The 14,029-nt window shown below is 35.1% G+C and overlaps 1 protein-coding gene across 9 annotated transcripts in view; it reads left to right on the top strand.

Moving 5' to 3' along the window:
• The window catches only part of LOC105498361 (leucine rich repeat containing 7), a 571,142-nt gene that overhangs the window by 518,372 nt on the left and 38,741 nt on the right, over window positions 1-14,029 (top strand). The window lies entirely within an intron of this gene.

The following is a 14,029-nucleotide window of genomic DNA, read 5'->3' as shown; positions in this document are numbered from 1 at the left end:
CTGTGTTTTCATGAGCTAGCTAACTCTGAAGCCAATTAGAAATTTTTTCAGCACAGGGATAAAAGAATTTACTGCAGCACTTGACACATACTAAGAATAAAGGGAAAAGTCTCTAAACATTCTACTTAAAAGGCAGAGTTTTTTTTGTATTTTTGTAGGAAGGCTTTGTGTTTTGTTTTTATTTTTGGCTTCACAGTTGTCTATATTTGTAATTAAAGGTATATAGGCAGTTTCTTACAAGTTGTTTCCAAAGGTTAACTTGTAAGTCACTTATTTAGGAAACTGTTTTCTCACAATAGCAGAATGATATTGACAGAATACTAATGACTATGTAGTAATTCAATGCAAAGGCAAGCTGACTGCCATCTCTTCAATTCATCAAGCATATAAAGAATTTTGCTAATAGAACTGTAGAATTGAGAAACCACAGAAAACAAATTTTCTATTAGAAAATCAGTTAACATTAGCAGAAGAATTAGGTCCTCCTGTCATACTTACCCCTGCTTGTCAAACTGTGGAATTAAGGCACGCCAACTCTAACCTCAGCCATTTCCTGGACATTCAAGATGTTGCCCTTGCTCACATGTGACCTGCCTGACGCTGATGTGAACCATCTGATTTTTTATTTTTTAAATGTTTACCTGGAGCTATAGAACCTGCCCTGCTACCATCAGTGTTTAATACTCTCAGCTTTGAATCAATTAGTAATTATTCAATGATAATTGAAGCTATCTACTTTTGACCTCATCAAATTGCATTAAGTGAACCCATAAAACTTTAGGATGATGAAGAAAGACAAAAATTAAATATGAATAAAACCTCCACACGCTCTGTACTTACCTTTGAGTTACAAGCTAGTCCACACCCTCTCAACTCATCACAATTATAAAAACCTACAGATTAATTTCTGATTATGAGACCTACTTCTGAAAAACCAAGATGCTGTTACTCTGGAGCTTTCTGTAGCCTGAAACAGAGCCTTTAACACCACATTTTCCTCCTCTTGTTCCCAGTGATCTTGTTTCTTACACTCTTCCTACCCTTCTTCCTTTCCTTTTTGGAGAAGGTCAGGAGAAGAGGATGGTCCAAAAGGAAGAATTGTTCGCACGATTATATACATTAGGAAGGAAGAGACCAGAGGAAAATCTCCAGTGACCATGGAGGAGAGCTCCTTTGGTCAACAGGCTAGAGCAGCTACTCATATAAAAGGAATGTATATGAGGCAATCTTATAATTAGGGGAATGCCAGTTGGAAACATCTGTTCCTAAGTAACTACTATATTTCCATTTTGAAATGATGTTGAGGATACCATTGATTTATTACAATTAAAATATTCATGGCTTAGACCAACTGCTTAATTTTAATAAATTTTAATATATCTTAAGCATAAAAGTTCAAAATTATCAGAAACATGATAGCATTTTTTAAAACCTCAAATCATTATGTCTTATTTATCTTGACTCCTATTTTTGTCTTTCATTTTACATCTCTTTCATAAATTCTTTCAATGAAAAGTTAATAACCTTATGATACTTAAGATAGTTGAAATTCAAGACATATTTTTCTGTTCTTTCTCACCAGCATATAAATCTTTTCACTATATTTTTGGAAGGTACAGGATAAAAAATATTTTTAAATTAAGGATGAATAGATAGTTAAATAGTCAAAATGTCAGAATACTGTTGCATTTCTGCTCTTTGCAACTGAAAGAGACTAGATCTGAGGCTTTCAAATCATTGCCTGCAATTCTTCCACTATGATGAATATGAACACTTTATAGCTATTCATTTCAATCCTCATTTGTAAGATTCTGATGACTCTAGTGAGACTGAACTATGTCTATGATCTTATAATTTGCTCTTTTGGTTAAATGTAACAGATAAAGCACTTGAATTGTATAATGTTTCCATTGAAAGATTTCCCCTCAAAAGCACTTTTCTTTGGCTGATTACACTCTAAAATCATTCATAATCTGAAAAGTAAATCTCTATTATTATAAAATAGGTGGGAGCAACTAGGAGTTCCAAATCTACAGAAGAATCTCAATACTGCCTTCCATTTATTGACCAGTTTTGGTGGCATGCCAAACATATGGGTACACTTTGGTTAACTGTTCAGAGGATCTAAAGACACTGACTGACAATTTATGTAAGAATTTAGTCCACTCACAAGGAAAGGGATTAATCTGTTGGAAATTCAGTTGTGTTTTTTTTTTTTTTTTTAGCCCTAGTGCCCTATTCTGAAAGTGTTGCATAAAATTTAGAGTAAAACCTAGTGCCTGAACCTACCCAAAAATATTAAACACTAAGAAAATGAAAATGTAGAGAAACAAATTGGTTTTTAATGAAATGGCTGATTTACAGCTGGAAGTAAGAGGAGCCAAGTTAAACAGATGTTTAAATTCAACAAATACTGCCTGAGTCTGAGGTAGACTTGTAAGGAGTCTACTCATGCAAAAGTTTAAACTTTAATATGATACATACTCTCTTCAAATAAATAAGTCATTGATTAGGAATATTCTCAGAAATACACTATATTATTTTCCTTACTGCTCATGGATGTTTGAATGTTTTGCTGCTCAAAAAAGTATCCAAGAATGTCTGAATGTCTTAGAGGTACTGAGGACTTTCTGTACTGAAGTTAATTAATACATTTGTTCCGTTCTCTTCATTATTGTTGATGGAAATTAGTTTCAGGGAAATGTCAAGGACCAGTGTGAGACAGCATCCAAAATTATTACAGCCAGACAGGGAAAGACTGAAACAGTCATCTCAAAAAGCTGAGAGCTGCAGCTGAGGCAAAAGGGAACTGTATTGTTCGGTCTGGCAGACGTTCTGATCTAAGTTCTGGGGTAGTGTGAGATTATTGCAGAAAAACACTTAAGGCAGCCCAAAAGTTAACTGGGGCTTTATGGAGGAATCAGGATTAAGCCAAATATGACGGAATATTTTTACCAGACTGAGCATTTAGAACAGCATCTCATCTAGCAAACTTAACTACCCTTCAAGATCCAAGGTAGTCTTGATCAAATATTTTCTCCTCCAGTTAAAGGGGTAGAGCACAATTAGCCCTGCAGTTGATATTGTCAAAACAACGTTTAGTAGTTAAAAACACCATAGAACTCATTATGTCAGTGTTCACTGTCAAGCAGAAACTGCTTTTACATACTTGGAAAGAGAAAGCAGTAGAACACTGGATGGAAATTAGTTGCCTCTGTCCTCTCAAAGAAGTGTATGATAGCCATTATCTGTTTTATTACAATAAAGAAACATCACTGTCAAATTGTCAAGATGTGCAGAAAGATGAAAGATTTTGAGCCAATAAATCTGATAGTAAAGCAATAAAAATAATAGCCTTTTATTGAGTATATACAACATGCTGGGCACTGTATTAGGCTCTTTATATATATGAATTGATGAATTTATGTGATCTCCATAACGGTTTCTGTTAATTGAGTAGTATTATTATTCCCCATTTTACTAAGGCCCAGAGGGGTTAATTAACTTGCCCAAGGTCATTTAGCTGATCTGTGGCAGACAAGATTTGAAACAAAATTGAGCTGACTCCAAATGCTTTCCTTAATAAGCATTATAATACATGCCTCTATCTGCAAATGTCACTTAGCAGAAGAACCACATGACAAATTTATACCCTGTAGAGTTGAGTCTAATATGATGTTCTAATATTGAGAGTATTACAGAGCCCTCTAATTAGTCATAGTCTAGATATTTGCTTCAACAAGTCCTTGGGAGTCAGCATGTATTCTCTATTGAACCTAGATTATTAGGAGCGTATTGTACAGAGAAGATTGCTCAGCAATTATATAACTTGTGGACTAAGGTATCATTACAGTGGTGATTCTGCCAATGGAGCAAGCCACAATACTCTTTGCTTGTATGTAAGCACTCATAAAATAATAATTTCTCATTGCAAAATATAAGGAATTTACCAGTATAATTTCCACAGGATATTGTTAGAAAGAGGAAACTGCATTAATAGATAACTGATGCCATGCTGTTGTACTATTTTATAAGGCAACCCAGGACTCTGCAAACAAGATAATTTTTAATGATGCATTCACAAAACTCATCATTCAGGGATTCATATTCTTCCTTGCTCCATCTGCGGGAAGAGGAACTAAGCTCCTGGATCTTAAAGACATTAAAAAAGACTCATAGCCCCTTTCCCTATATGGTGTAAAGGTGTTGCACTGAACAGTCACATGAACGATTATCTACTCATAGTATCAAAATGAAAGCTGTTTTATGGATTCAGCCCATCCTCAAAGGACCTGACAGCAGCAAATATACATACTGGGGCATTGGGGCCAGAGAATCAGTTATCCTCCACGGTCCACCATTTATGTGGAGAATAGTCATAAGTGCCTAAGCTCAACAGATGCCAGAGAGCTCATCCATATTTCCACTAAGTTGGGCCATCTAAATGTAGCCATAGAAATTATAGAAAAAAACAAATTCATGTTTTTTCTTAAATGCCTTAATTTGCTTATGGTACAGGTCAAATTCCAAGACATCGAAAGAATATTAGGAGCATAGAAAATGTAAACTATTATCACCAATCAACTCTAAGTAAATGTCCTAGAATTTCAGATTAAATTACTATAAATTATTTACATTACATTTAAATTATTGCCTCCAGATGCCCAAACAGCCTGCAACAGGACTTTTCACTCCATCTTTTCACTCCATCTTTTTTGTGTAGATATGTATATTACATCAAATAAAAGTTTTTACATGATTAATATTAAGAAAAGAAGGACCCTCAGACATGCAGAATTGAAGCTTTTGTTTAATACTTTTACCCAAGGATAACAATATTCAGAGGCACGTGGGGCAATGGCAAGTTCGAAAATGCGCAAGAATAATGTTCCAGTTTTGCTCAACTTCATGACATTGGGTGATCCATAAACAAAAGCTTGCTAAAGATATGTTTTTCACTCATAGAAAAGGTACATACCATATGCCTATTTCCTGTCAGGTTTTCTCCATGGATATAAAAAACGAGAATAGCAAACATATTTGTTTAAAACTCCATATAGCACAAGATGTATATTTACTACATAAATATTAAACTACTTTTAGCATATTTAACTTTGTGCAGCTACTAGACAAATACAATTTATTGTATATGTTTCTAAATTCATTTTGTAGGTAATATAATTTATATATGTGTCACATCCTTAATTCTACTTCAAGTGATTATCTAAGGCAAAGTAATTTCAAAAAATTTATGCATTATATGAAAATAAAATTCAGGAGATCAAATTGTTTTAGTACTTCAGACTAAATTTAGGAAGGGGCTGAAACAGATTTTATTTTATATATAAAATGATTTTTAAAAATAAATTTCAAGCATAAATTATTTTATAAACATAACTGATTACTTCAGCTGCATCTTAGTCACATTGCAATTTGAGGTTCAGAATGCCACTAGGTTATTTGAGGACATTAAAAGTGAGATGAATTCTTTCTTTAATAAAAAATGAATTTTCACCTTTCAGTTCATTGTCTTAATGTTGGAGTAAAAAGTCCAAGATCTATTCAGAAACATTGGTAGGAATGAAATGTAGTCTTCACAGTCTCCTACAAATAGTATTCCTACAGGTGTGACCACTTATATCAAGCTTTCTTTAAAAGGCATGGTAGCGTGCTTTAGCCAATTGAAAAAATGTCGGTATCTAGACATTATAATAGAAAGGAGACATGAATTTCAGCTTATGAAAGCAAATAAATATCATTAATTTTCAGGAAACGTTCACTGGGGCATAAATGTGAAAAAGTAAGGTCATTTAAAAGTATCAGTGTAGAGGTAATGAACAATTAAATAAATGCATGTATGTGTACTTTGGAAACCTAAACATTTTTAATCAAAATATGAAAGCACTTAAAATTAGCTTATCAATAAGATCTTACATAATTACTAAAAAGAATAACCAATAAATCCAGAGTTAAATAATAAGTAATAGTAGTTTAGGATTACTGAATAGGTACCAAAGTACACATATATGCACTTTTTTTTTTTTTTTTTTTTTTTGAGATAGAGTCTTGCTCTTGTCACTCAGGCTGGAGTGTAGTGACGTGATCTCGGCTCACTGCAACCTCTGCCTCCAGGGTTCAAGCGATTCTCCCACCTCAGCCTCCCGAGTAGCTGGGACTACAGGCACCCGCCACCACACCCAGCAAATTTTTGTATTTTAGTAGAGACGGCGTTTCACCATGTTGGGCAGGCTGGTCTTGAACTCCTGACCTCAGGCGATCCGCCCGCCTCGGCCTCCCAAAGTGCAGGGATTACAGGCGTGAGCCACCGCGCTTGGCCTATGCATTTATTTAATTATTCATTAGCTTTACAATATAAACAGTATAGTTATACATAGTCTAAGTATCTGATTCTAAGTACAATGGAAAAGAAAACTGCTTCCTATATTTAAAAATCGTGTTGAATAAACCCATCGCCATGCACAAACCACATTTCCATCAAAAAGGACTATCACTTAACCCCTGAGGACATTCATTAATAGAAAACAAGCAACCTCTCTAGGGTAGAATTAAACATTAAAATGATTAAAGAAAAGTCATATGTATTTATTTGTCATTTTTTGTTTATTGAGGTATACTGAGTTCTCTGTTGAAAGAGAGAAAAAAAAAATCGGATGTTCCCTTTGTCCTCTCTGTCAACGAATGTTTCTACCTTGACTCAGAATGACTTAACTTAATGGAGTACCTAGACTTGGGAACCTTTGCTTATTCCTACACTGAAGAAAAAGACCCATGATATGTTCAAGTTTTGTATGACTTGCACTTGCTGGAGTAGCTTCAGCTGAGGTGGTGGCATTAGCTGAGGTGGCTTCAGTTCCCTGAAGGTGTTCATCTCTGGGCCATAAAATGAGAGTGGCCAGACAGACAAAGAGAGAATCAAGAATGACTTTAACTTCTAAATCTTTGCTGGTTTTGCTGAGTGTGAACTGCTACCGCTTCATCCATCAGCCACAGGCAGTCTCAATGCTTTTACTCTGTGTGGCATAATTATCCTCCTTTAAATGCACTCTTAGTCTCAGATGTGTACAACTACAATATCCTTTTTCTTTAACCTACACCTTTTTAAAAACACATAGGAAATGAATGAAAATATCAGCACTGTAAAATTTTTAAATAATTATATAAATATCGAGACTAAATATGATTCCCCCACCCCTTTTGTTCTACTCTACACCACCTATGCACAGCCTTGGCCTAACAGCCACTTTGTTAGTCATCATATCAAGAATTCACAGCTGTAGTGTCTTCTGGCACTTGCCCCCAGCCTTTTTGACTTCCTGAGCCATGTCTAAGAAATGTTCTAGCATGTTCTGACCATAAAATGATGCATTAGCCATTGAATAAAACCATATTAAACCTATAAGAATCAGTTTGACTGAATATAGCTTACAACAAAACAATTTTTCACTTCAAAAACCTTATTTTAGCAGAATTAGTTAAAGAAAGTTTCACTGAATTCTTTACTTTTCAATTCATGATTTTAAAATAGTGCAGATAGTGTCAAAAAATTATACAACCAGAGGGGCTTTGAGGGAGCCTTCAGGAATTATAATCAGAAACCTGATTGTCAATACTATTTTAAGAATAGCTAAAAAGAAGAATCCACAGCCTCTTACATTTCCCACTCCTGTTTTTAATCATTTTTACTATTTTATGTTATTTGTGAAGCTGAGAGGAAAAGCCATTAGGGGCTCTGACTGGATCAGCAAACTGTACAAATCTTAGCAATTCACATATTCACCACAAGTTGGGGTCCCGTATTAAATACAGGCTTTAAAGGATTTATAAAATAAAATAAATGGTAAATAGTTCTTTTATTTTTTCCTAAGAATCCAGAAATCCAGAAGGGTTGTAAGTGAATGAAAATGATTATTGACTTTTAAAAGAACATATGACAAGCAAGTCAAAGAAAATTCAACAATTTCACTAAGAAATAAACAGGATGCAAATGCACTTTCAGTCACAATAGACAGACATCCCCGACGTGTTTAATTGTTAAACAATAGTAGAAATACTAAGCAATTAATAAAAGTTAAAACATAATTGTGAAGTAACCAAAACCAAACACAATTTTAGCACTTACGTTCAAATTCTCTAAAAAAGAACAGCCCACAATTATCAGTATCAAACTATAAAAAATATTCTAGTACTAATATATCATTTCTAAAAGCAATCTCAGAGAAACAGGAATAAATTGCTTATTTTTGGTTGCTTTTAACAGGTCTGAAGAGTGTCATCTTGACGCTCATATATATGCTACTAAACAAACTTTTAGAATGACCTAAAAGAATGATGCAAGTCCAAAGACCAAACAACGTGTATTTATTTTGCTAGAATATTACATTTCATTATCTTGCCACTAAGTGATTTGTGATCCCATAGTCCATTTCTTTGGGTTGCACTAGTCTCTTTGTTGCTCCAATGCATTATTAATAAATTTTTTTACAAATACAACCAAGTGATTTCCATTGTAATATTTACTTTTTTACAAATTAATGAAACTGAAATTCCTTTCCATGCATAAAATTTTTGTTAAATTTTTAGAAGACTTTAGTAAGTTGCAGAATTTTTACTTGTATCTCTACCTCAAATTTTCTGTTTCTAAAGCAGTTCTCCTTTCTGTTCATCTTTTATGGATTTTACACTTAACTGTTTTGTGAGCTAAGTGCAGCTATTCATGGAAGCATCATATTCAGCTGTCAGTCTCCTTTTCTTTCTCTCTCCCTCTTTCTCTCTTCTTCCCTCACTTCTCCTCTCTCTTAGCTTCTAATGGCCATAGAATAAATCTCTTGATGCATATGAATTTATCAGTTGCTAAGGTATCAAATTATTCAAAGCCTAAAACTTGATGCGTAGCAATTAACCTTAAAATACTTTGTCATCACACTTTTGATTCATGGAGAGGAGCACTATTGATAATACCTTTATCCTTGATATTTCAAGTGTTCTAATAATCATAGGGACTAAGTAAATATAGGCTCTGATGTATATCTAATGTTGCTTCTACAAGCCACAATATAGCTTCAATATTAACACTGCCCACATTATGAAAGAAAATTAATATTTGCTACTTTTTAGGGGAAAAAAAAAGTTTCCCCCTAAAAATTGAATCTATGGCTATTGAATCTATGGCTCTGTTTGCTGTTTTCATGAGTCACTTTTGCCTCTAGAAACACTCTTTGAACTTTCATAGTTATATGAAAGCATGAAATACTATATGCTATTTTTAACTAATATGTTCTGAATTATAGTTGTATATAATTTTTACTTGAGATATGGTCTTCTAGAAACCAATTTCTCAGCATCAGCTAGAGCCAAGACTTTTCAGAATTTTAAGGAAAAGCATATTTCATATGTTGAAGTCGTAGGTCCCTTAAGACAAGTTCTATTTTGGTGTCTACGTTTACAATAGCTGGACTGTCACAATCGTTCACCTTCATCATTAAAAAGCCATACAAAGTTCCTTTCTCCTCTAAACTTAGAATGTTAAATGTTGGCCTTGTAAACTAGCTTTCTAAGTCCTTTAAGGTTTATGTCCAGAGATGTAGAGGCTAGGTAACCAGTAAGGCAAGGTCACATCTTAACAATGCAAGAAGCCTCCCAAACTTATCCTTTTCCAAAATTACTTGTGAAAAGCAAAACGTTTTATAAGCACATTATGAGTACTTCTGAAATAGTCATTACGACTTGTATAAAGACTATTGATAGTTTTAAAATGAGGTGGAAATAGGAAATGGCAACAGATCATGCCTATGTGGTACATCCCGCTAGCCCTCTCTAGATTAACTTTGGTTCAAACCTAGAGGAGTCCCTCTGTGATGCATGAATCCACAGGATCTGTGCCTGTCTCAAACACGTCCAAATGCTGGTGTCTGAGAAGAGCAAAGATTTCCATTCTTTTGAAAGGAGTTTGCAGTACCTACCATATTGCTCTGTTGTGAGATACCCTCTAGAGGTGGTCCTGAGGGAAAGCCATTGTGCTTTCAAGTCGCTAAAGAACCTGAGATGAGAGACATAAGAAAAACCCATTTAAAGATGCCACAAGCCACTAACTACAGTGGATTCTATTAGCCGTTACTATAAAGGGTTGAGACTCCTGACTTGGAGCTACTAAAGGAAGTGGTCCCTGAAAGTTAATAAAAAATTGTTTAGAAAGCCCTCCAGATGGGACCCATGTCCACTACTAGGAGTGAACAGTAATTGGAGCCATTATCACTGTGAGTCACAACCAGGAAACCACAGGTGAGGCAGGAGGAACTTTCCAGCCCCTTCCCATCCCCTTCCCTAAATAAGAGATGCCAATGTCCCCTTATTTGTTAGGAATTCAAAGGAAAGAAGGCAAATATTGGCCTTTCAATATACTCTAAACAGAGAGGAAAATAATTTTTTCTGCCAATAAATCTGGTATAGTTGGAGACTCAGAAACTCTCAATGTGGGCTTTGCTGGATTAAAGACCTTGAGTTGTAGATTGAGTTTCAGACTTTTTTTAAAAAGTAAAAATAGAGACGGGGTCGCACCATTTTGCCCAGGGTGGTCTCAAATTCCTGGGCTCAAGCAATATGCCTACCATAGCCTTCCAAAGTGCTGGGTCTAAGGGAGTGAGCCACCATGGCTGGCAGAGTTTCAGACTTTTGATAATTAAAGTAACATTTATTGATGCTAGACTGAGTGTCATCCATTGTTCTATTTTATCTGTACTCAGTCACTTCATCTAACAATTCTGTAAAGTATGTACCATTTATTAACCCATTGTAGTGATGACGAAAAGTTAAGTCCATAGATATTAACTTGCCCAAGGTCACCAATTGTAAATGGTGAACACAGACAGGTAAACTCAAGAGCTGTACTCTTGACCACTACTTGCAGTGTGGTAGATAGAAAAAATGGCTTCTCAAAAACATCCTAGGCTGGACACAATGGCTCATGCCTGTAATTCCAGGACTTTGGGAGGCCAAGATGGGTGAACCACTTGAGTTTAGGAGTTCAAGACCAGCCTGGGCAACATGGCAAAACCCTGTCTCTACTAAAAATATAAAAATTAGCCAGGTGTGGTGGCACATGCCTGTAGTCGCAGCTACTCAGGAGGCTGAGGTGGGAGGATCACCTGAACCCAGGAGGCAAAGGCTGCATTGAGCCATGATCATGCCACTGCACTCCAGCCTGGGCGGCAGAGTGAAACCCTGTCTCAAAAAAAAAAAAAAAAAAAAATCCTAATTCTCTAATTATCAGAACTGTGAATATGTTACATTACATGGCAGACAGGACTTTGCAGATGTGATGAAGTTAAGGACCTTAAAATGAGAAGATTACCCTAGATTATTCAGATGGGCCCAGTGTAATCACATGGGCCTTAAAAATGGAGAATCTTTCCTAGCTGCAGTCAGAGGAAGATGTGACAGCAGAAAAATGGTCAGAGAGATTCACCATTGCTGGCTTTGAAGATGGAAGAATGGGATCGTGAGCCAAGGAATGTGGACATTTCCTAGAAGCTACATAAGGCAGAGAAATGGATTCTCCCCCTGAAGTTTCCAGAAAAGAATGCAGCCAGCCATACCAAAACTTTTATTTTAGCCCAGTGAGACCTATGTTGAACTTCTAACCTACAGAACAGTAAAATTATAAATTGGTGAAGGTTTAAGTCACTAGGTTTATGGTACTTTGTTACAGCAACAGTAGAAAACTAATACATATTGCCTCTTGGAAAAAGAGAGTTATTGATTCCCTTCCTCTGGGACTTGACAGAAGCAGAGAGAATGCTTCATGGTATGTAAATTAAACTTGAAATTAAAGTTGCTGCTACTTTTAGCTCCTAGTTTTATGAGTTGTTATATAACAGCAGTTTTATGATAAAGTTTTATGATAAAGCTATGCAATAATAAACCATTATAATTTTTCATTTTGACTTACATTAGTACATTACATAGCTAGTTTTAAATGTATTGCATCATAATTTGTCCTTCATTTAGCATTCTGCCAAATGTTATAAGAAACTGAACACATTTAAGATCTTGCTAGCAGAGTTGAAAGATTTATAAGATGCCATTATTTGGATATTTGATACACACAAGTTGGCTTGTTATTGTTTGGAAGTTAGGAGATAACTTTTCACCAAACAGTAGGAAGTTATTGTTTCTAATTTTTAGAATACAAACAGACTGATTATTTCCCACCAAACTCTGTCAACAGTGCCAAAGTATTCTTTAAAATCTCAGGATAAAATGAGTTGTTAAAAGGGTGACACGTTGCTACAATGAGCTTTTTCAAAGCAGGGTCAGCATTTTCACATTTCTCATCAATATTCATCATAAAAGAGACCACAAAATGGGTTTAGACTTATCTGGTCTCTTTCATATAGCAACGTTTATATGCCTAAATGCAGTTAAAAATTAGGGCACTGACCTTTGCAGGCAGTCTTGGGAAACATTCCACCTCCACAAATAGTGAATGCCAAAAACCGTGATCAAATGGAGCAGTCATTGCTTTCCGTTTGGATTAATGTGGCAGTATGCTGGCTGATAGGATATATATGGAAAAAAGGAAACTATACCAATGGGCAGGACCAATTTCTTAGTTGATAAAGTTTATTGATTGAAAAGACGTAATAAAGTGAAGTAATAAAGCTTTCGGAAAAAAGCAATACATGCTTTGGAAGACTCAGGCCACCATAAGAGTAAGCAAAGCAAGTCTTCAGAACAGAGGTTGAATCCTCCAGAACTATGTGATCAGTGAAATTAAACCTGCCACAGACACCACATTTGTATTCTTTCAGCAGTTCAGGTGTGGACTGTTGGTAGTTCCTCCAAGCATTGCAGATATGATGGCTATAATTCAACTTCTATGAACTGGATTCATACAAACATTACTAAAACTGTTCCTGTACAATGAGCTAAAGAAAGGCAATCAAAATTAACTGGGTAGCAGACATTTTGACTGCTGAGATAAAATAATAGTCAAAACAACTTCACTTCCAGCGATCAGAGATGTAGTGGCTTATTTTGGGCAACTGAGTCATTCTGCCTATCGTACAGAGACCCCAGTAGTAAAGGACGGGCTACCAGGGGAACTGATTGTATATATAGTCTCTTCAAATGATGGAACATGAGAGCTATTTGCCCAGTGTGGAAAGAACCATGGGTGTTATATTTGTTGTCACAACTAGTGCCATTCACTGGCCTGGTGGATGAATCATTGAGCCTTATTGAACTCTTTTTTTCAAACAACTAGTTTTCTTTTTTCTTTTGAATTGACCATTTGTACAACTGAATTGGCCAATGTTGTTAATGCATCACTCCTAAGAGTGCCACCATTAACCCAAATTATTTAAGTTTGTTTTATTTTCTTAATCTTATAAGTAGTGCGTAATCATTGTAGAAAAATAGGAAAACACAAATAAGAAAACAGAAAAAAAATCTGATGTCCCATTACCCTTTATTACCACTGTTAATGTTTAGAAGATATCCTTGCAGATATTTTTCCACACAAATATATATAAAAACACATTTCAGCAAAAATAGCATCCCACCACACACGATGTTTTATAACTTGCTTGTTTCATTAAACATTTGTGTACTTCTACCTCAGCCATTTAGGACTTCACTTTTAGTGACCACGTATCATTCTACTGTATGGATTTACTATAATTTCTTTAATCAATACCCTGTTATTAGACTGTTAGGTATGGTTTGTAATTTTTGTTATTACAAATAATACTATTGTGGACATATTAGCATATGTGTATTGCATATTTGTCCAGTTATATCCTTTTAAGTCCTAGAAGGCTAATTACTTGGTTAAAAGTTATACAGTGTTCTAGAAATTTTGATGCCTATCTGTAGTTTCATCTCTAAATAAGAAGGAAAACAGATTAAAATATGAAAGATAAAAATCATTCAAAAGTCTTACATTAATAGGTTTCACAAACTTCTGAAAAACCAAGTGAAAACACAAGTAGAAATATTTTAGTTTGGGTCT

This window comes from Macaca nemestrina, chromosome 1 (assembly GCF_043159975.1).
Source record: "Macaca nemestrina isolate mMacNem1 chromosome 1, mMacNem.hap1, whole genome shotgun sequence".
Taxonomy (NCBI): domain Eukaryota; kingdom Metazoa; phylum Chordata; class Mammalia; order Primates; family Cercopithecidae; genus Macaca; species Macaca nemestrina.
The sequence above is the reverse complement of the archived record's forward strand: the minus strand, read 5'-3'. Positions and strand labels throughout refer to the sequence as shown.